At 47.5% G+C, this 22,397-nt stretch overlaps 1 long non-coding RNA gene across 1 annotated transcript; it reads left to right on the forward strand.

Moving 5' to 3' along the window:
* Positions 1 to 263: 263 nt before the first annotated feature.
* Positions 264 to 4,309, forward strand: LOC136624720 (uncharacterized). Its single transcript, XR_010792403.1, has 3 exons — positions 264 to 410; positions 2,051 to 2,131; positions 4,108 to 4,309. It is a non-coding gene; the product is annotated as an uncharacterized lncRNA (long non-coding RNA).
* The last annotated feature ends 18,088 nt before the right edge of the window (positions 4,310 to 22,397 follow it).

Raw genomic sequence — 22,397 nt, forward strand, 5'->3', positions numbered from 1 at the left:
AACAAGCCTTTGTGTAGACATGTTGCCTGAAAAATAAAGAAAAAAGTTATGATTTTTGAAAGTGTGGATGTTAAAAAGGAAAATCAAGTAAAACATAAAAGAGCTGCAGCAGCAAAGGTGTTAATGAACTCATGAAAAATGTCATATGAGTCGGCAAACAGTACTTGCAAATGTACACAACATATTAAAATGCATCTTTCAATTCTAAAACATGAGAAAAGTTCTTCAAAAATGTGACCCACAATACAAAGCAGTGGATGAGAAGAACAAACAGAGTTCTCTTCCCTGCAGTGTAGTCATTGTAAATTTATGATTCCACCCCCAAGTTTCTGCTATATTAACCAGCATGTCCATCCCAAGAAATCAACGATCCTGCGGTATTCTGCACTCAGTACTTACTGAATCACAAGGTATGTATTGCGGCTTTGTATGCTAAATACTTTTTTGCTTTTTTTTATGTATCTCATTGTCAAAGGTGTGTCTGCAAAACTGCTAAATGGGTATTCCAGGCAAAAACTAGCTAATCTCCAAGGACCCGTCACTTGGGATCCTTGGCGATCAGCTGATTGCCTTGCCTGCTGTCAGTGCAGCAGGCTGTACATGTGTTATAGGGGACGGGAAAAAAGTTTCTTAGCTGTCTTCAGTCCCATTGATGCAGAAGTGTAATAGTTGCTTTAGCTCCCATTGATTTAAATAGAAGTGGAGCCAGCTAGGGTACTTCCTCCCCTGTCCCATATGAGGCACGCCCGTCCTGTTGTACCAACAGTGGACCCAGTAATCAGGTGATCGCTGAGGTTCCCGAGCAGCGGGTCCCCAATGATTAACTGTTGAGACATCATGAGGATAGGTCAAACATTTTTGCCCAGAATATCCTTCTCCCCCAGTTGTCAATCTATTCATAAATTCCTAGTAGAGCAACAGAGGAACAGAACAATGCAGAGTTCTCAGAAGAAATGTGCCAGAATGTTGCTATTATTACTGTATATGTCTGAGATAGGAGTGTGAGCCGGGTGCGGAGCAGGACTGTTGTAATAAAATGTTCTACTGAGGACTCATTCTCACAGGTGCGTATATTTTTTGCAAGATTTTTGGTCACATAAACAAACATGCAGCATGTCCTATAAGGCCTCCTTCCCACGAGCGTGACGGGCTCCGCCGCGTAATATTACGCTGTGAAGCCCGTCACGGCGCCCCCCAGAGCCCCTATACTTACCTGCGGGAGATAGCGTGAAATCGCTTCCCCGCCCACCGCCGCCGCGTCACCGCCCGTCACCGCCCACCGCCCTCGCGTCACCAGCCGTGTCACGTGCACGGCCGGCCGTGTCACGTGACGCGGCCGGACCGCGTCATTTGGCGTCATATGACGCTCGGCGGTGGGCGGGAAAGCGTTTTTTCACGCTATCTCCCGCTGGTTACAGCGGGAGATAGCGTGAATGGACGGCTTCCATTGACTGCAATGGAAGCCGTCAGTGCGTACAGCCCGTCCTCACCCGCAGAAAATAGAGCATGCTGCGGGTGAGGACGGGAGAAATCGCGGTGCGTAATTCCGCGGTGGAATTACGCATCGTGAGCATTGTGCTATTAGGTTCAATAGAACCTAATAGCTGCGGGCAACGCAGCGGATTTTCGCCGCGAATTACGCGGCGGAAATCCGTTCGTGGGAAGGAGGCCTAATGGAACGTATTATGCAAAGAAATAGGTCTTAGAAGTGAATGAGCCAATGCAAATACGGGGTGAATATGAAGGGAGGCTGGGTACTCATTTTAGTATTTGCACATCAAATCAATGTGCCCTTCTGTATTTTGTTTTGCACGTATAAATACTCTGCAGAGTAATGAACACAAAAACAGCGCAGGAGGGAGAAATTACACAGGGAACAGGTGATTTTCGGTCTGTGAATACACATTTACAGACTGAAAAACGTTTATGCCTGTGTGAATGAGCCCTAATAATGACAGTAATACAGCAATTAAAGTAAGCATAGAGTGAAATGTATAATAGCAAGTTTTTTGTTTCTTTTTTAACTTTCAATATTAAATTATTTTTACAGATAAAACATGGCTTTCTTGAAGAAATCTCTTCTCCTTGTTCTCTTCCTTGGATTAGTCTCACTTTCCATCTGTGAGGAAGAGTAAGTACTCATAATATACAACGTATTAGACGGTTATTCCCATCTCATACAGTGATGGTATATGACTAGGATATGCTGTCATATACTGCTTCATGGGGTCCAACCGCTGAGACACCCACAGATCCTGAGAATGAAGAGGCAGCAACAGTGGTGTAATGTTGTAGCCCCTTCTCTGTTTGTTCCTGCACAGATGTGCTTCCGAAAGCTCCTTGGTTGGGAATGGCAGTATAGCTCCATTTAAGTAAAGGGGCCACGCTGCAGTTCCTGCTCAGTGTGAGGAGGGGGCAGCACTGTGCAGGAAGAACTTGGAAGTATCTGCAGCAATAAACCAGAGTCATTCTCGGGGTCCCAGAGGTCGGAGTCCCACTGAATAATTTACTTTTGTTTCTGATATGGGTTTGTACTTATTCTGGGGTCTAGTCTGCAGACTGTACTTATTCTGACATCTGTGTTGAGGTGTATTTATTTTATGTTCTGTAATCTTGGGGTTTTCTGCTTGTTGAGTTTAGAGTGTAAATACACTTTGGGGTATGACTGTGGGGTGTGTAATCATTAGGGTTTGATAAGAGTTGTGCGCACTATTTGTGGATGCATTAGATTACTTCTGGCATGTCCTATGTAAATATAGTGAATTCTGTATTCCCTGATGTAACTTCTGTAAAGTTGGAATGTATGATCACTAATTCAGTGGTAGGTGACGCCCCCAACTCACGCTTCTTTTATACTCTTGTTACCCTGGCCGGTTGCTAGTAAAATGGGTGGCCACCTTACTTGTGAGCATATTTAGGCAATTTGAATCTTCTTACAAACAAAGGGAATCTGTCAGCTTGAGCACGCTGTCCAAACTGCAGTTACAGAGCAGGCGGAGCTGAGCAGACTGATATATAGTTCTATGGGGAGATATTCAGTAGAACTTGTATTTCATACATTTATATCTCTGCATGTACACATATTCACAGATAATTGTCAATCACTGATAGCTCCGCCCACTAGACTGTTCAGCTCAGAATGAGCAGAGATATAAGTGTATAAAATACAAGTACTACTGAATCTTGCCCCATAGAACTATATATCAGTCTGCTGACTTGCTGGTTGCAGTTTGGATGGCGTGTTCCAGCTGCCGGATTCCCTTTAAGTTTGTAAGAATATTAATGTTGCTCCAATCGCTCACCCAATCGCTGTTATCTTTACAGTCTGAATGCCTGTCTACAGACCTCTACAGGCTATCCGGTGTACTACAGTGAATATACATATATATATGGTAGTAGGATGAGAGGTGTAGTGTGGGATGGAAGGTACATATCACGGACATTAGTAGCATCTGTGATGTAGACTCGGTCGGTTCCTCACACCGGTACTGAGCTCCACCTGAGCCAGACAGGTGAGGTGTATAAATTGGTGCAGGCTACAGTGTGAAGAGGGATGTTCAGAGCTGCCTGGTGTGAGAGACACAAGCTGAAAGTGAGCTGAACTGAAGACACCACAACACACAGAAACCAAGGTTTGCTGGGCCTTTGCCATGCTAATTTAAGGACTTTTATGTTTCACTCTGCTGGACTGTTGGCTTGAAAAGGGACTTTTTCTTGTATTTTCTGTTGACTGGAGGTGACCAGTGTCTTTATGTTATGTTCAGCAAGGAAATAAAGAGAAACACAGGCAGTATGCTGGTTGTGGCCTAAAGTGCTTCCCCATAGGCTGCTACTATATATATATATATATATATATATATATATATATATATATATATATACACTCATTTGTTTTAATATGAAGAACATATGCAATTCAATTGTATATATTTTTTTTGTTATGGTTGCATGGGGGGGGGGGAGGGTTGCTTTGGTGAGAAAAAGCCTAAATATATTTCTGGCAGAGGAAAATGGAAAGGTTAAGCAGAGCATGTTAAAACTAAAGCTCAAATCACAGGGATTTTGATATTGAATTTCTTTCATTGATTGTACACTATCTCCTTACAGAAAAAAAGAGGAAGAACAGAACGAAGAAAATGAAGAGAAAAGGGAGGAAGGTGAAGAAAAGAGATCTGAGAACCTAGAAAAAAGACAATACGAGTGGCCTGCATTCGGATAAACTCTTTAATATAATACAATGCTTTATAACTGTAAAGAGCATAATTATTATTAGTTGTGCCAAAATATATTAAAGCATGCTTAACTGAAATGCTGGTCTGTCTTTTTATACTAGGTACGCCATGTCTAATCCTCATTGTAATATGTATTATTAGGCATTCATTTCAATCATGATCATTATGGAGGGGTTTTCAGATAAGTAGAAAACTCAGTATAAAGCAGTCATGTCATCCTGTGTAGATATCATGAAAGTCTGGATATAGTCAGAAAAGGGTAACTATGGGCTACCTTGAACTGGGCTGCCAAAAAAAGTTTCTGGAAAAAAGGTGATTATACCTACCCAATAATCAGGTTTTCAGGAGTCTCCACGACAGCACCAGCTGAGATCACCTCCTCCTGATAGGACAGGAACACACAGAAAGGTTGAAAAGCTCCCCCCTCTCCCACCTTCCTCAGTGATTTCTAATGAACCACCAGGGGTAGGAGATTTAACTAAAAGTATTACTTATACTGGTATATACTAATAAACTAAATTATATATATTTTTTTCCTGGCATGGAATGTATGGGTGCTGTCGCGGAGACTCCTGAAAACCCGATTATCGGGTAGGTATAATCACCTTTTTTGCAGTTATCTCCAAGACAGCAGGAAAGAAAGCACAAAGGGCCTATATTTGGACCCCTAATGTATTCGGAGCTTACTGGTTGGACCAACAGACTAATAATGTTAAAATTTAACTTTTATTAAATAATATTAGAATTCTACGAATAAGCAAACTAATAGACAAACAGAGAAACGTGTACACATGTGGGATAATATATCCAGACTCCGTTTTACCGACGGCTCAATTATAGATGCTCAAAAAGCCATCCATTAGTGAAACAAGTGTAGCTTTCATTCCATACAGTACGTTTGGTTTTTAGTTCAAACCAAAATTGCATAACTCCCACCGCCGAAAGGCGGTGTAAATGAGTTATACTATTGTACAATTTTATTCAGTCGTCCAACGTGTTTCGCCCTGGGGTGGGCTCATCAGGGGCAAAAGATGACTACCAAGATGAGTGCATAGAAGACATGCACTGAAAGATGGCTACAGTGCTTAGATATGAATTGTATTGGATAATTTCGAATCGCTACAAAATATTAATAATATAGCTCATTCTCAATTGAGATGAAGAAGATAATGTTATCTATCTCTTACCTTGTATGAAATCATGACAAGCATTCATGGATGTAGTAGAATGACCTTAAGATGGTTAAATGGAATAGTCAGAGCACTTAGATTGATGAGCTATCAGTGCTAAAATATCAGTTCTGTCTCGGGCCTACAGAGCTAAGGTAGTAATACCAGAAAATAAGTGTATTGTTGATGCCTCGTAGGGTGACCGATAATAATATGTCAATAACCGCTATTTTTTCTCTTTTCTTTTATGTATAGAAATCCTCTTAGCTCAGGCCTACAGAACTAAAGTATTGTTATCATAGGGTAGCTATGCTAGTGATACATGCCGTATTATTGCTCTGAAGATTGCCCTATGGTCTAAGAAGTTCAGGTACATACAAAATAACAAACAGGTAGCATGTCAGCCCTGAAAAAGTCATGGTAAAGTCCAAGCAAAGTAAAACAGCAGAAGTCTTCTCAAAACAAAACAATAGGTGCACCATGCAGGGTGCTCAGGTCCATGAAGTGAGGTGTTGCTCCCTCCTCAGCTTGATAGGCACGGACTCCTTGGGACCTGCAGTCTCTTATGCCCCCATTAACGGGGTCAGTGCCTTCAGCTGGGCCTCCTAAGAACCAGGGTGAAATTGTGGACTGGACCGCCACCCTGTCCAGACTAAGAGCCTGGGAAGGAGATATACTTCATCCACAACTTCACCCTTTAACTGCCTATATCCCCCCTCTTCTCCAGACCGGAGGGCTGGGCTTTTTTTGTGATCAGACAATGCACCCTAGACAGGGCATCAGCATTACCTTGTGACTTACCTGGTCTATATTCGAGGGTGAAATTGAAGTTCTGAAGCAAAAGAAACCACCTCGTCACCCTCGCATTCTTTTCCTTATTTTGCTTCATCCAGGTTAGGGGGCATGGTCTGACACAAATTTGAACTCTCTCCCCAAGAGATAGTACATCAGTGTTTCCAGTGACCATTTTAACGCTAAACATTCACGCTTAACAATAGCGTAATTCTTCTCCGCAGGAGATAGCTTCCGGCCTAAATACAGTACTGGATGTTCTTCCCCATTTATGCACTGGGACAACACTGCACCCAACCCTACATTAGAAGCATCCGTCTGCACAATAAACTCTTTCAAGAAGCCGGACGTTATCAATACAGGTTGTTGGTAAAGGGCTGACTTAAAATTTTGAAAGGCTTGCCCTCTGGGGTTGAGAATGCCGTTTTCTCTTTGGCCTTGTCAGTCAGAAGTATTTGTCAGTACCCTTTAGTAAGGTCAAGTGTGGTGATATATCTGGCATTACCCAGTCTCTGAATTAATTCATCAACCGTGGGCATAGGATATGCATCAAATTTGGAGATTTTGTTTAATTTCCTGAAATCATTGCAAAACCTCCAAGTACCATCTGGTTTGGGGACTAACACAATGGGACTTGACCACTCGCTTTTTGATTCCTCTATTACTCCTAATTCCAGCATGCGCTTAACTTTGGCAGAAAATGCTTTCCTACATGCTTCTGGAATCACGGTTTTAAGTTTACCTTCATTCCGGGTTCAGTTATGATATCATGTGTTATGATGTGTGTACGATCGGGCCTGTCAGAGAATTTGTCTCTGTTTCTTTGTAGGAACTCTTTTGCCTCCTGCCGTTGGCACACCGAGAGGGCCTTACCTACTCTAACACCGGGCAAGGAGGGCGGCAGTCCAACCCTCCTATTGCTTGAGGTAGCCAAAGCTTCTCTATCCTTCCAGAGTTTTATTAAATTAACATGGTACACCTGATACGGCTTCCTTTTCCCCAGCTGGTGCACTCTAAAGTTTATGTCGCCTACCTTCTCAACGATTTCGTAGGGACGCTGCTATCTAGCGAGGAATTTAAACTCTACAATAGGCACCAATATGAGAACTCATTCACCGGGACTAAAAGTTCTCACCCTGGCAGAACGATTGTACACTCTGCTTTGGGCCTCCTGTGCCCTCTGCAAGTGTTTCCTGACAATGGGCATTACAGTATTAATGCGGTCCTGCATCTCAGCCACGTGCTCTATGATGCTCCTATAGGGAGTAGACTCGGTCTCTCAGGTTTCTCTGGCTATATCCAATAACCCTCTTGGGTGTCGACCATATAGCAAATCAAATGGCGAGTAGCCTGTGGTATCTCCCGTATGGAGAACATGAGATAAGGTAACAGACGGTCCCAGTCCCGACCATCTTTCTCTACTACCCGCTTTAGCATTTGCTTCAAGGTTTTATTGAACCTCTCCACCAACCCATCCATCTGAGGGTGGTATACCAAGGTTCATATGTGGTCAATTTTAAAGAGTTGGCACAGTTCTTTTGTTACTTTGGACATAAACGGGGTCCCTTGGTCCGTGAGGATCTCCTTGGGAAGACCTATTCTGTAGAACATAAGGGACAACTATCGTGCAATGTTTGTGGGGTAAGGCTTTTTAAAGGAATTGCCTCAGGGTATCGAGTGGCATAATCTGACACGACCAAAATGTATTTATGTCCGCTAGCCGATTTGACTATAGGACCCACTAAATCCATTTCAATTCTTTCAAAGGGAACCTCTATAATCGGGAGAGGCACTAAGGGACTGTGGAAGTGCGACACAGGAGAGCTGATCTGACAGGTGGGGCACGACTCACAGTACTCCTTTATGTCCTTGTATACCCCTGGCCAGTAGAACCTTTGAAGAATTCTATTCTGTGTTTTATCAGTTCCTAAATGTCCTCCAAATACATAATTATGTGCTACGTCTAGCACCTTGCGCCTGTACGGCTTCGGCACAACCAACTGTTCCACCACTTTCCTGCTTGTTTTTGTTACTATATACAACAAGTTGCTATTAATGGCAAAATGGGGGAACCGTTGGTCAGAGCACGGTTCCTGTACCACACTATTTATCACAACGACATTTTCTTTTGCATTGACAAGCGTGGGGTCCCTTAACTGGGCTGTCCCAAAGTTTCCAGGCGCATCCTCCAGATTGGACACATACTGAACCGAGGGGTAGACTTCCTCTTCAGCATCATCTCCAGCCAAGACCTGAAAAGGAAAAGTTACATCCTCTGATTCAACGTCCACATTTACCCCGCTATCCTGCGGAGGTGTAAGGTCAGCTAGGTTTGCGTATGTCTCTTTAGAAGGGGTTATCATTTTCCCAAGTCCCAGAACACAGGGAAACCGCATCCCAATATCACACTGTGCATTAACCCTTTGACAACACCTACATTGTAGGTCACGTCTCTGACGTGAGTTTCAAAGTTACACTGTGCCATGGGATACACCCTTGTATCACCGTATATACATACGACACTCATGTGCTTACCCGGTATGAAGCCTTCTGCTATCAGGCTGGCATGCACTAAGGTGACCAGGCTACCCGAGTCCAGTAGAGCCTCCACAGAATGGTGGTTTACACTTATGCGAAACAGTTGTGGTTCAGTCTCTAGTCTCTGTGAGGCATTGCAAATAGGCCATGCGAACAACGACCGGTGCCAAGCACCATCACACTCCATAGGCTCATTGGTCATAGGGCACTATGCCAACTCATGCCCGAGCCCCTGGCATCTCCAGCACCTCAAAGGCCCTGGCTTCTTTGGCTTAAGAAACTGGTTGGGGCTATCAGAGCCTTTCAACTCTAATGGTGCCCTTTCTGGTGGCCTGACTTCTTTCCCGCCAGGCCACAGCTTTCCTCCGGCATCTAGTGGTCTCTTACCCTGTGCAGGTCTGGAACTTGTAGTGGGGGTCTGGACGGAATGGACATCCCAGAGGTAGTTCTCAGTTGCAGTGCAGCGGTCGATCAAGTCTACCAGCTGGTTAGCATCCTTGGGTCCTCCATCGCCGACCTAGTGTTGCAGATCTGCCGGCAGGACATGGGTATAACGATCCACCATGACCTTATCGACCATCTGGGCAGGTGTGCAAACGTCTGGCTCCAGACATTTTTTTACCAAATGCTACAGGTCAAACATCTGAGACCTGGCTTATTTGTCAGACTTGTAGCTCCCATTATGCACTCTCAAAGCCCGGACCGCCACTGTAACACCAAGACGAGCCAGGATCTCTGCTTTTAACCTGGCGTACTCATTTACCTCGTGACTACTGAGGTTGTGGTATGCCTTTTGTGGTTCCGCAGTGAGGAACAGTGCCAGAACCTCGACCCACTCAGCCTTGGGGAGTTTCTCTCGTTCGGAGTCTCTCTCAAACACAGTCAGAAATTTCTACATAGTCTCACTGGGCCTGGCTGTAGTCGGAGCAGCATCCTTCCTCAAGCCTGGATGTTTGAGTAGGACACCTGTCAGACGGTCTATCTGCGCCAACAGCTCCTCCATAGCTGGGGTTAGCGCTTGCATTGTGGTCGCAGGCTTTATCCAGGACATTCACTGGGTGTCTTGCCGTTGCCCTCAGCAGTCGGGATTGCTGCCTGCATCTGAGCACCAAGTGTAACAAAGTCCTCGAGGGGGAGGGGCGGCAGAGACACACTGGAGCAGAAATAGAATAAAACTTCCTTCAATTTTATTTCATGGTAAAGTCCAAGCAAAGTAAAACAGCAGAAGTCTTCTCAAAACAAAACAATAGGTGCACAATGCAGGGTGCTCAGCTCCATGAAGTGAGGTGTTGCACCCTCCTCAGCTTGACAGGCACTGACTCCTTGGGAGCTTCAGTCTCTTATGCCCCCATTAACTGGGTTAGTGCCTTCAGCTGAGCCTTCTAAGAACCAGGGTGAAGTTGTGGACTGGACTGCCACCCTGTCCAGACTAAGAGCCTGGGAAGGAGATATACTTCATCCACAACTTCATCCTTTAACTGCCTACAGCGTGTACAAAAACGCGTGCCTATTAGAACCATGTTTTTCCTGTGATGGGTTCACATGTCCAATGTTTTTGCGGCGTGCAAATACTCACACCACAAGAAGAAGGACACGCACGGCTATAAGGTCTGTGCTTCGCAGGTCTTTATACTGGCTCCTATGGGACACGCAGCACAGCCTTCCGGCCGTTTGAACAAACCAATATACTACAATGGCCGTAAATGTTTCCAATAACATTTTTTTTTGCCCGTTGGAATGATTAGGCTTTTTTTTTTTTTTTTTTAACAAAAGCATGTGCGTCCGTGGACCTTTCTCTGCCTGTGGTTTTTTGCTAAAAACAGAGCAGTATGCGTACATGTGCTTGACGTCAAGTTCCCTATTTTATTCTTGGAGGGGGTGTGAGAGGGGTTGACCGTCACGGGCACCTTTGCGCCAAGCACTTGTTTGTTGAGCTTTTGAAGGAAAAGCAGAGTGTGTGCTTAATGTTTTTGCTTCCAAATTTTTTTTTTATTTTTTTTTTATTCTAATAAAGATTGTATCCACAATGAGCATTCTGTTGTCTCTTTGAATGTTATCTAGCATTTTGAGGTTCAAATTTTAAGGTCACTGCAGGTCTTTTACTCACATGCCAACACGCGCTCAGGGAGGTGGGTCTGTCTACACCTTCCTATTGTTCCTTTTTGCATTAATGCCTTGGTCCCTACTTGATGGGCCCACGCATTTAGGCAATGTCAGCCTTCTTCAAAGCTTACATTAAATCCTGTCTGACCAAATTGTCTGCCTGCACTGTGGCAGAGGCTACACTCAACCAAGATTGGTGTTTGGCAACAAATCTTGTGGGACCATAATTTTAGAAGCATCACTACTAGAGATGAGCGAACGCGTTCGTCCGAGCTTGATATTCGTGCGAATATTAGGGTGTTCGGGATGTTCGTTATTCGTAACGAACACCATGCGGTGTTCTGGTTACTTTCACTTCCTTCCCTGAGACGTTAGCGCGCTTTTCTGGCCAATTGAAAGACAGGGAAGGCATTACAACTTCCCCCTGCAACGTTTAAGCCCTATACCACCCCCCTGCTGTGAGTGGCTGGCGAGATCAGGTGTTCGCCTAATATAAAAGTCGGCCCCTCCCGCGGCTCGCCTCAGATGCGGTGTGAGTTAGATGAGGGACAGTGCTGTTTATACCGGAGCTGCTGTAGGGAAAGAATTGGTAGTTAGTGTAGGCTTCAAGACCCCCCAAAGGTCCTTATTAGGGCCACTGATAGCTGTGTGTTGGCTGCTGTTAGCAGTGGGATTTTTTTTTTCTCAAAATCGCCTCTGCAGACCGTTGCACCTGGCATTAGGGACAGAAGTGCTGCATAGGCAGGGAGAGTGTTAGGAGTGAGTGTAGCCTTCAAGAACCTCAACGGTCCTTTCTAGGGCCATATTTATCCGTGTGCAGTACTGTCCAGGCTGCTGTTAGCTGTGCTGCATTTTTTTTGGGCTTCTCAAAATCGCCTCTGCAGAGCATTCCACCCTCCATTGATACTGCAGGGAAAGAATTGTATAGGCAGGGCCACAACACAGTTATTATTCATAGAATATACGCAGTGCTGCCTGTTGGTGGGAAAAAACTGAAAACAAATCTATTTGTCCAGCCTCTGTCCGTCCTAACGCCTGTGGACACGTGTGAGCTGCGTGAAAAACATTGCTAAATCATACGCACCCAGCTACGCTTTACTGCTGGCTTCGCCATTTGCTTTCCTTAATTGGGAAAAAAATACCTGCTCTGCCAGAGTTATAATAACTCTGCTACCCTCACGTTCTGTGACACATAAGCAGGGACACAGCACAGTTATTAAACTTCTCATGTTCATTGAATATACGCAGTGCTGCCTGTTGGTGGGAAAAAACTGAAAACAAATCTATTTGTCCAGCCTCTGTCCGTCCTAACGCCTGTGGAGACGTGTGAGCTGCGTGAAAAACATTGCTAAATCATACGCACCCAGCTACGCTTTACTGCTGGCTTCGCCATTTGCTTTCCTTAATTGGGAAAAAAATACCTGCTCTGCCAGAGTTATAATAACTCTGCTACCCTCACGTTCTGTGACACATAAGCAGGGACACAGCACAGTTATTAAACTTCTCATGTTCATTGAATATACGCAGTGCTGCCTGTTGGTGGGAAAAAACTGAAAACAAATCTATTTGTCCAGCCTCTGTCCGTCCTTACGCCTGTGGAGACGTGTGAGCTGCGTGAAAAACATTGCTAAATCATACGCACCCAGCTACGCTTTACTGCTGGCTTCGCCATTTGCTTTCCTTAATTGGGAAAAAAAATACCTGCTCTGCCAGAGTTATAATAACTCTGCTACCCTCACGTTCTGTGACACATAAGCAGGGACACAGCACAGTTATTAAACTTCTCATGTTCATTGAATATACGCAGTGCTGCCTGTTGGTGGGAAAAAACTGAAAACAAATCTATTTGTCCAGCCTCTGTCCGTCCTTACGCCTGTGGAGACGTGTGAGCTGCGTGAAAAACATTGCTAAATCATACGCACCCAGCTACGCTTTACTGCTGGCTTCGCCATTTGCTTTCCTTAATTGGGAAAAAAATACCTGCTCTCCAAGAGTTATAATAACTCTGCTACCCTCACGTTCTGTGACACATAAGCAGGGACACAGCACAGTTATTAAACTTCTCATGTTCATTGAATATACGCAGTGCTGCCTGTTGGTGGGAAAAAACTGAAAACAAATCTATTTGTCCAGCCTCTGTCCGTCCTTACGCCTGTGGAGACGTGTGAGCTGCGTGAAAAACATTGCTAAATCATACGCACCCAGCTACGCTTTACTGCTGGCTTCGCCATTTGCTTTCCTTAATTGGGAAAAAAATACCTGCTCTGCCAGAGTTATAATAACTCTGCTACCCTCACGTTCTGTGACACATAAGCAGGGACACAGCACAGTTATTAAACTTCTCATGTTCATTGAATATACGCAGTGCTGCCTGTTGGTGGGAAAAAACTGAAAACAAATCTATTTGTCCAGCCTCTGTCCGTCCTTACGGGCGGTGGAGACGTGTGAGCTGCGTGAAGAACAGTGCTAAATCATACGCACCCAGCTACGCTTTACTGCTGGCTTCGCCATTTGCTTTCCTTAATTGGGAAAAAAATACCTGCTCTCCAAGAGTTATAATAACTCTGCTACCCTCACGTTCTGTGACACATAAGCAGGGACACAGCACAGTTATTAAACTTCTCATGTTCATTGAATATACGCAGTGCTGCCTGTTGGTGGGAAAAAACTGAAAACAAATCTATTTGTCCAGCCTCTGTCCGTCCTTACGCCTGTGGAGACGTGTGAGCTGCGTGAAAAACATTGCTAAATCATACGCACCCAGCTACGCTTTACTGCTGGCTTCGCCATTTGCTTTCCTTAATTGGGAAAAAAATACCTGCTCTCCAAGAGTTATAATAACTCTGCTACCCTCACGTTCTGTGACACATAAGCAGGGACACAGCACAGTTATTAAACTTCTCATGTTCATTGAATATACGCAGTGCTGCCTGTTGGTGGGAAAAAACTGAAAACAAATCTATTTGTCCAGCCTCTGTCCGTCCTAACGCCTGTGGAGACGTGTGAGCTGCGTGAAAAACATTGCTAAATCATACGCACCCAGCTACGCTTTACTGCTGGCTTCGCCATTTGCTTTCCTTAATTGGGAAAAAAATACCTGCTCTGCCAGAGTTATAATAACTCTGCTACCCTCACGTTCTGTGACACATAAGCAGGGACACAGCACAGTTATTAAACTTCTCATGTTCATTGAATATACGCAGTGCTGCCTGTTGGTGGGAAAAAACTGAAAACAAATCTATTTGTCCAGCCTCTGTCCGTCCTTACGCCTGTGGAGACGTGTGAGCTGCGTGAAAAACATTGCTAAATCATACGCACCCAGCTACGCTTTACTGCTGGCTTCGCCATTTGCTTTCCTTAATTGGGAAAAAAAATACCTGCTCTGCCAGAGTTATAATAACTCTGCTACCCTCACGTTCTGTGACACATAAGCAGGGACACAGCACAGTTATTAAACTTCTCATGTTCATTGAATATACGCAGTGCTGCCTGTTGGTGGGAAAAAACTGAAAACAAATCTATTTGTCCAGCCTCTGTCCGTCCTTACGGGCGGTGGAGACGTGTGAGCTGCGTGAAGAACAGTGCTAAATCATACGCACCCAGCTACGCTTTACTGCTGGCTTCGCCATTTGCTTTCCTTAATTGGGAAAAAAATACCTACTCTCCAAGAGTTATAATAACTCTGCTACCCTCACGTTCTGTGACACATAAGCAGGGACACAGCACAGTTATTAAACTTAGATAATTCATTCACTAGAGGCAGTGGGGCCTTTCGTTTTCCAAAAAGGGCAAAAATTATATTTGGCCTGCAGTCTTGCGCCAATTTATTTCCTGCCTGTGAAATCAAATCACTGGTAATACAGCATGCTGAGGGGTAGGGGTAGGCCTAGAGGACGTGGACGCGGCCGAGGACGCGGAGGGCCAAGTCAGGGTGTGGGCACAGGCCAAGCTCCTGATCCAGGTGTGTCGCAGCCGACTACTGCGCGATTAGGAGAGAGGCACGTTTCTGGCGTCCCCACATTCATCGCCCAATTAATGGGTCCACGCGGGAGACGGTTATTAGAAAATGAGCAGTGTGAGCAGGTCCTGTCCTGGATGGCAGAAAGTGCTTCGAGCAACCTATCGTCTACCCGCAGTTCTGCGCCGTCCACTGCTGCCAATCCGAATCCTCTGTCTGCTGCTCCTCCTTCCTCCCAGCCTCCTCACTCCACTACAATAACACCTGCTCAGGAGCGGGAGCACTCCCAGGAACTGTTCTCGGGCCCCTGCTTAGATTGGGCAGCAGCGGTTCCTCTCCCACCAGACGAGTTTATCGTCACTGATGCCCAACCATTCGAAAGTTCCCGGGGTCCGGGGGAAGAGGCTGGGGACTTCCGCCAACTGTCTCAACAACTTTCTGTGGGTCAGGAGGACGATGACGATCAGACACAGTTGTCTTGCAGTGAGGTAGTAGTAAGGGCAGTAAGTCCCAGGGAGCAGCGCACAGAGGATTCGGAGGAAGAGCAGCAGGACGATGAGGTGACTGACCCCACCTGGTGTGCAACGCTTACTCAGGAGGACAGGTCTTCAGAGGGGGAGTCAAGGGCATCAGCAGGGCAGGTTGCAAGAGGCAGTGCGGTGTCCAGGGCCAGGGGTAGAGGCAGGGCCAGACCGAATAATCCACCAAGTGTTTCCCAAAGCGCCCCCTCGCGCCATGCCACCCTGCGGAGGCCGAGGTGCTCTAAGGTCTGGCAGTTTTTCACAGAGACGCCTGACGACCGACGAACAGTGGTGTGCAACCTTTGTCGCGCAAAGCTCAGCCGGGGAGCCAACACCAACAGCCTCACCACCACCACCATGCGCAGACATATGATGGCCAAGCACCCCGCAAGGTGGGACAAAGGCCGTTCACCGCCTCCGGTTTGCACCCCTGCCTCTCCCCCTGTGCCCCAACCTGCCACTGAGATGCAACCCCCCTCTCAGGACACAGGCACTACCGCCTCATGGCCTGCACCCACACCCTCATCTCCGCTGTCCTCGGCCCCATCCAGCAGTGTAGTTCAGCGCACCGTTCAGCCGTCGCTTGCGCAAGTGTTCGAGCGCAAGCGCAAGTACGCCGCCACGCACCCGCACGCTCAAACGTTAACCGTCCGCATCGCAAAATTCATCAGCCTTGAGATGCTGCCGTATAGGGTTGTGGAAACGGAGTCCTTCAAAAGTATCATGGAGGCGGCGGCCCCGCGCTACTCAGTTCCCAGTCGCCACTACTTTTCCCGATGTGCCGTCCCAGCCCTGCACGACCACGTCTCCCGCAACATTGTGCGCGCCCTCACCAACGCGGTTACTGCCACGGTCCACTTAACTACGGACACGTGGACAAGCACAGGCGGGCAGGGCCACTACATCTCCCTGACGGCACATTGGGTGAATTTAGTGGAGGCTGGGACAGAGTCAGAGCCTGGGACCGCTCACGTCCTACCCACCCCCAGAATTGCGGGCCCCAGCTCGGTGCTGGTATCTGCGGAGGTGTATGCTTCCTCCACTAAAGCACCCTCCTCCTCCTCCTCCTCCTCTGTCTCACAATCAAGATGTGTTAGCAGCAGCATGTCGCCAGCAGTCGGTGTCGCGCGGTGTGGCAGCACAGCGGTGGGCAAGCGTCAGCAGGCCGTGCTGAAACTACTCAGCTTAGGCGATAAGAGGCACACGGCCCACGAACTGCTGCAGGGTCTGACACAGCAGACCGACCGCTGGCTTGCGCCGCTGAGCCTCCAACCGGGCATGGTCGTGTGTGACAACGGGCGTAACCTGGTGGCGGCTCTGCAGCTCGGCAGCCTCACGCACGTGCCATGCCTGGCCCACGTCTTTAATTTGGTGGTTCAGCGCTTTCTGAAAAGCTACCCACGCTTGTCAGACCTGCTCGTAAAGGCGCGCCGGCTCTGCGCACATTTCCGCAAGTCCCACACGGACGCTGCCACCCTGCGCACCCTGCAACATCACTTTAAGCTGCCAGTGCACCGACTGCTGTGCGACGTGCCCACACGGTGGAACTCTACGCTCCACATGTTGGCCAGGCTCTATGAACAGCGTAGAGCTATAGTCGAATACCAACTCCAACATGGGCGGCGCAGTGGGAGTCAGCCTCCTCAATTCCTTTCAGAAGAGTGGGCCTGGTTGGCAGACATCTGCCATGTCCTTGGTAATTTTGAGGAGTCTACCCAGGTGGTGAGCGGCGATGCTACAATCATTAGCGTCACCATTCCTCTGCTATGCATCTTGAGAAATTCCCTGCAAACCATAAAGGCAGCTGCTTTGCGCTCGGAAACGGGGGCGGGGGAAGACAGTATGCCGCTGGATAGTCAGGGCACCCTCCTGTCTATTTCTCAGCGCGTACAGGAGGAGGAGGAGGAGCATGAGGAGGATGAGGAGGAGGGGGAAGAGACAGCTTGGGCCGCTGCTGACGGTACACCGGCTGATTGCCTGTCATCCTTTCAGCGTGTATGGCCTGAGGAGGAGGAGGAGGAGGAGGAGGATCCTGAAAGTGATCTTCCTAGTGAAGACAGCCATGTGTTGCGTACAGGTACCCTGGCACACATGGCTGACTTCATGTTAGGATGCCTTTCTCGTGACCCTCGCGTTGCACGCATTCTGGCCACTACGGATTACTGGGTGTACACACTGCTCGATCCACGGTATAAGGAGAACCTGCCCACTCTGATTCCCGAAGAGGAAAGGGGTTCGAGAGTGTTGCTATACCACAGGACCCTTGCGGACAAGCTGATGGTAAAATTCCCAGCCGACAGCGCTAGTGGCAGAAGGCGCAGTTCCGAGGGCCATGTTGCAGGGGATGTGCGTAGATCGAGCAGCATGTACATCCCAGGCAGTGCAACAGTCTTTAAGGGCCTGGCCAGCTTTATGGCTCCCCACCAAGACTGTGTCACCGCTCCCCAGTCACGGCTGAGTCGGCGGGAGCACTGCAAAAGGATGGTGAGGGAGTACGTAGCGGATCGCACGACCATCCTTGGTGAGGCCTCTGCCCCCTACAACTACTGGGTGTCGAAGCTGGACACGTGGCCTGAACTAGCCCTGTATGCCCTTGAGGTGCTTGCTTGTCCTGCGGCTAGCGTCTTGTCGGAAAGGGTGTTTAGTGCGGCTGGGGGAATCATCACAGATAAGCGTAGCCGCTTGTCAACCGACAGTGCCGACAGGCTAACACTCATCAAGATGAACAAAGGCTGGATTTCCCCAGACTTCTGTTCTCCACCAGCGGACAGCAGCGATACCTAAGCAATACGTAGGCTGCACCCGCGGATGGAAGCTACGTTCTCTCTCACCATCCAAAACGGGGACATTTCTGCTTCATCAATCTGTGTCTAATATTCCTCCTCCTCCTCCTCCTGCTCCTCCTCCTGAAACCTCACGTAATCACGCTGAACGGGCAATTTTTCTTAGGGCCACAAGGCTCACTCAAATAATTTTTCAGAACAATTTTTATAAGTTTCAATTAGCTTAAAAGCGTTGGAACTTTAACTTGAACCAATTTTTCGTTACACTGGGCTGCCTCCAGGCCTAGTTACCACTTAAGCCACATTAACCAAAGCGATTCACCTGCCATCTTGGTTGGGCATGGCCAATTTTTACTGAGGTACATTAGTACTGTTGGTACACCAATTTTTTGGGGCCCTCACCTACAGTGTAATCATAGTAATTTCTATGTTCTTCGCCTGCACTCATGGTACAGAAAGGTGTGTGGGGTTGGCCTACACTTTAGCTACATAAATGTCACTTGTGCCTTGGCTATACTAAGGCTACTGAAATGGAACTAAGACTGCGCTCCCGCTATACTGCTGCTTCAGAATTGTTACTGGGGCCTGTCTTGAGTGCTACTATTGCTTACATGGAACGAAGACTGCGCTCCCGCTATACTGCTGCTTCAGAATTGTTACTGGGGCCTGTCTTGAGTGCTACTATTGCTTACATGGAACGAAGACTGCGCTCCCGCTATACTGCTGCTTCAGAATTGTTACTGGGGCCTGTCTTGAGTGCTACTATTGCTTACATGGAACGGACACGTGGAGAGGACACGTAGTGCCTCAAAAACATCCCCCTCCTCCTCCAACAGGGAAAACATTGTTGGCAAATGCCTTTGCATTGGTTCGTCTGGTGGCAGTCCAAGAATTTCACCTTTACCGACACTACAAGAGAGCCCCCCCACCATCCCCCCGCCACGGCCCACTTAATCCTGGCCACATTCCGAAAACCAACAAAATACAACCGTGGTACTAGGTCCGCAGTCACCACCACATTACCACCAACGCGGTTACTGTTAAGGTGCATATAACCACGGACACGTGGAGAGGACACGTAGTGCCTCAAAAACATCCCCCTCCTCCTCCAACAGGGAAAACATTGTTGGCAAATGCCTTTGCATTGGTTCGTCTGGTGGCAGTCCAAGAATTTCACCTTTACCGACACTACAAGAGAGCCCCCCCACCATCCCCCCGCCACGGCCCACTTAATCCTGGCCACATTCCGAAAACCAACAAAATACAACCGTGGTACTAGGTCCGCAGTCACCACCACATTACCACCAACGCGGTTACTGTTAAGGTGCATATAACCACGGACACGTGGAGAGGACACGTAGTGCCTCAAAAACATCCCCCTCCTCCTCCAACAGGGAAAACATTGTTGGCAAATGCCTTTGCATTGGTTCGTCTGGTGGCAGTCCAAGAATTTCACCTTTACCGACACTACAAGAGAGCCCCCCCACCATCCCCCCGCCACGGCCCACTTAATCCTGGCCACATTCCGAAAACCAACAAAATACAACCGTGGTACTAGGTCCGCAGTCACCACCACATTACCACCAACGCGGTTACTGTTAAGGTGCATATAACCAGTCTGACTGGGGCATGCAGACACCTTGACAGAATGAATAGTGTGTGGCACATAGGTTCCCCATTGCTATGCCCACGTGTGCAGCTCCTGATGGCGGTGGCACAGGATTGTATTTCTCATTGCTTCTGTACAGCATTGTGGGCTATCGCCCCGCCCCTATTAAAGAGGGTCGCTACCTAGCCGTGCCAACCCTGTGCAGTGTGTGCCTGCGGTCCCTCGTCGTGGCAGACGCACTTCTAAATAGACATGAGGGTGGTGTGGCATGAGGGCAGCTGAAGGCTGCGCAGGGACAGTTTGGTGTGCGCTGTGGGGGGGAGGGGGTGCGGTTGGGCAGCATGTAACTCAGGAGAAGTGGCAGTGGAGTGTCATGCAGGCAGTGATTGTGCTTTGTTGGAGGTAGTGTGGTGCTTAGCAAAGGTATGCCATGCTAATGAGCGCTTTTCAGAAGTAAAAGTTGTTGGGAGGGGGGGGGGCCCACTCTTGCCGCTATTGTGGCTTAATAGTGGGACCTGTGAACTTAGGATGCAGCCCAACATGTAGCCCCTCGCCTGCCCTATCCGTCACTGTGTCATTCCCATCACTTTCCTGAATTGCCCAGATTTTCACACATGAAAACCTTAGCGAGCATCGGCGAAATACAAAAATGTTCTGGTCGCCCATTGACTTCAATGGGGTTCGTTGTTCGAAACGAACCCTCGAGCATCACGGGAAGTTCGTTACGAATAACGAACACCCGAACATTTTGGTGTTCGCTCATCTCTAATCACTACGCATTGTGTTCACACTTAGAGATTTGAAACACAAAGTATAGTCTTCTGCTTCACAACCACATGGCTTTAGCATAGAGGCTAATTGGGGCCAGACTCATTAAAATTTGGCTTTCAGGAGTCCTAGACAGTGGTATTGCATACAGGGCTGATCTGCCCAAAAAGCATTTCAAAAACTGTGGCATCTTACCTAAGCCACCCCCCATCATCATCCATGTTTGATCAAGTTGTGTTTTGGCAGCAGGAGACGTAAGTGTCTGCATTTTTGCCCCGTACACTTATCCATGCAGAAGGGATTTGCCCCTAACTAGGCTTGGCTCTGTTGTTTTGATACATCCTCCTAAACACACAGCAGGGCTTAGATAGGCCTGTCTATACACATTTTCTGTGGCCTTGCGCCTATACTCCTTTCTTAAGACCTCTATTCATGCTGTTCTGACTAAATGCCCCAGCATTGCACGCCTCACATGCTTGCCTGAACCTGCATAAATGCTGCTGCTTTAACAACATTTGCAAACATTTATGGCGTAACGAACTTGTCGGGAAGTATCAGCATCCAACAAATCGGCCACATGCCCCCTCTCAACATTCCTTCTCCAAGGTTGCGCCGCACATCCTCCACACACCTTCGCAATATGGGTTTTGTTAAAGAACATGGTGAAAGGTTTGTTTTGCTTGATGGGAGCGGAAAGTGCCCTTCAGACACAATCTTGGGAGCAAATTCGTTTGTGTCCCATTTTTTGGACGATGAAGCTTTCATTAAAACGTGCGCTCGTCATATATTTTTCGCCGCTCCTGACTTTAGCTTGCTCAAACTCATCGGTCACCCATTTTTTCAGGGCCGTGTGCAGATTTCTCAGTGGGATACAGATGTTCCTATTGTTTGAGCTGTTATACCGCTCAGAGATAAACACACAAGTATGCACATGATAGGCGTCCCCGCTTGTCTTCTGTATAGCGTGCTCAGAGCGCTCAGCTGAAGAAAAAATGACGACTCTGAGAAGACAACAGCTGTATACAGAAGATAGATGTACGGCTCTTTTTCATTAAAGAATGGAATCCGTGCCAAAAGTACCGCAGCACACTAAACAACCTTGTGTTTGTGCACTGCAGCATGAAGGCAGAATATTGCAAATATAATAGGAGTCAGATGTGCATATGGCATCATCATTACGTGCCAGACCCCGCGCAAACGTCGCGCGACACATGCGTACGCACAATATGGTAAAGTGAAACCAAAACACCAATTTGGAAATATACAACAAGCAGAAGCATCATGCCCGGCCGAGCCTCACCACTTCTGGCCCAGATGATGGACCACATAGACTACGACGGAAAGCATGGGCCCTACAGTCATCCCAACAGTCACAAGACTGTGATTTTACGAAAGATCACACAGGCGATGGCTGCTAAGTACAGCACGATGCAGAGTCGGCAACAGCTTGAAAAGTTTTGGAGTGACCTGAAGACCAAAGATCCTAGTCATTTGCGGCGCATCAGGCGTGAGATTCAGCGGCAGGAAAGAGTTAGGCCACCTTCACACTGGCGACAAAGTCGTGCGATTTTGTAGCATCCTATGGGTTCCTTCACACATGAGATGTTTTGTAGCATGCTACAAAACGACACACAAACCTCGCAGGTCCGGCGAGATGCCTGCGACATGCAAGGTTTTGTAGCCCATGTTTCCCTATGGAGCCTTCCTCTCTGTTGCATCGCATCGCATGAAAACATGGTTTGCATGCGATGCAACTTTGACAGTAGCAAATGCTACTGTCAAAGTTATAATCTAAGCCCTAACTGCCGGGAAAAAAACCACACATACATCACCTTAGACGAGCTGTCAGCCCGGTCGCAGCTTCTCCCCAGGTCCCGACCCTGATCTTCTTCTCTTGTGGCTGGGGATTCAAAAAGCCCTGCCT

The sequence above is a fragment of the Eleutherodactylus coqui genome, chromosome 4 (assembly GCF_035609145.1).
Source record: "Eleutherodactylus coqui strain aEleCoq1 chromosome 4, aEleCoq1.hap1, whole genome shotgun sequence".
NCBI lineage: Eukaryota > Metazoa > Chordata > Amphibia > Anura > Eleutherodactylidae > Eleutherodactylus > Eleutherodactylus coqui.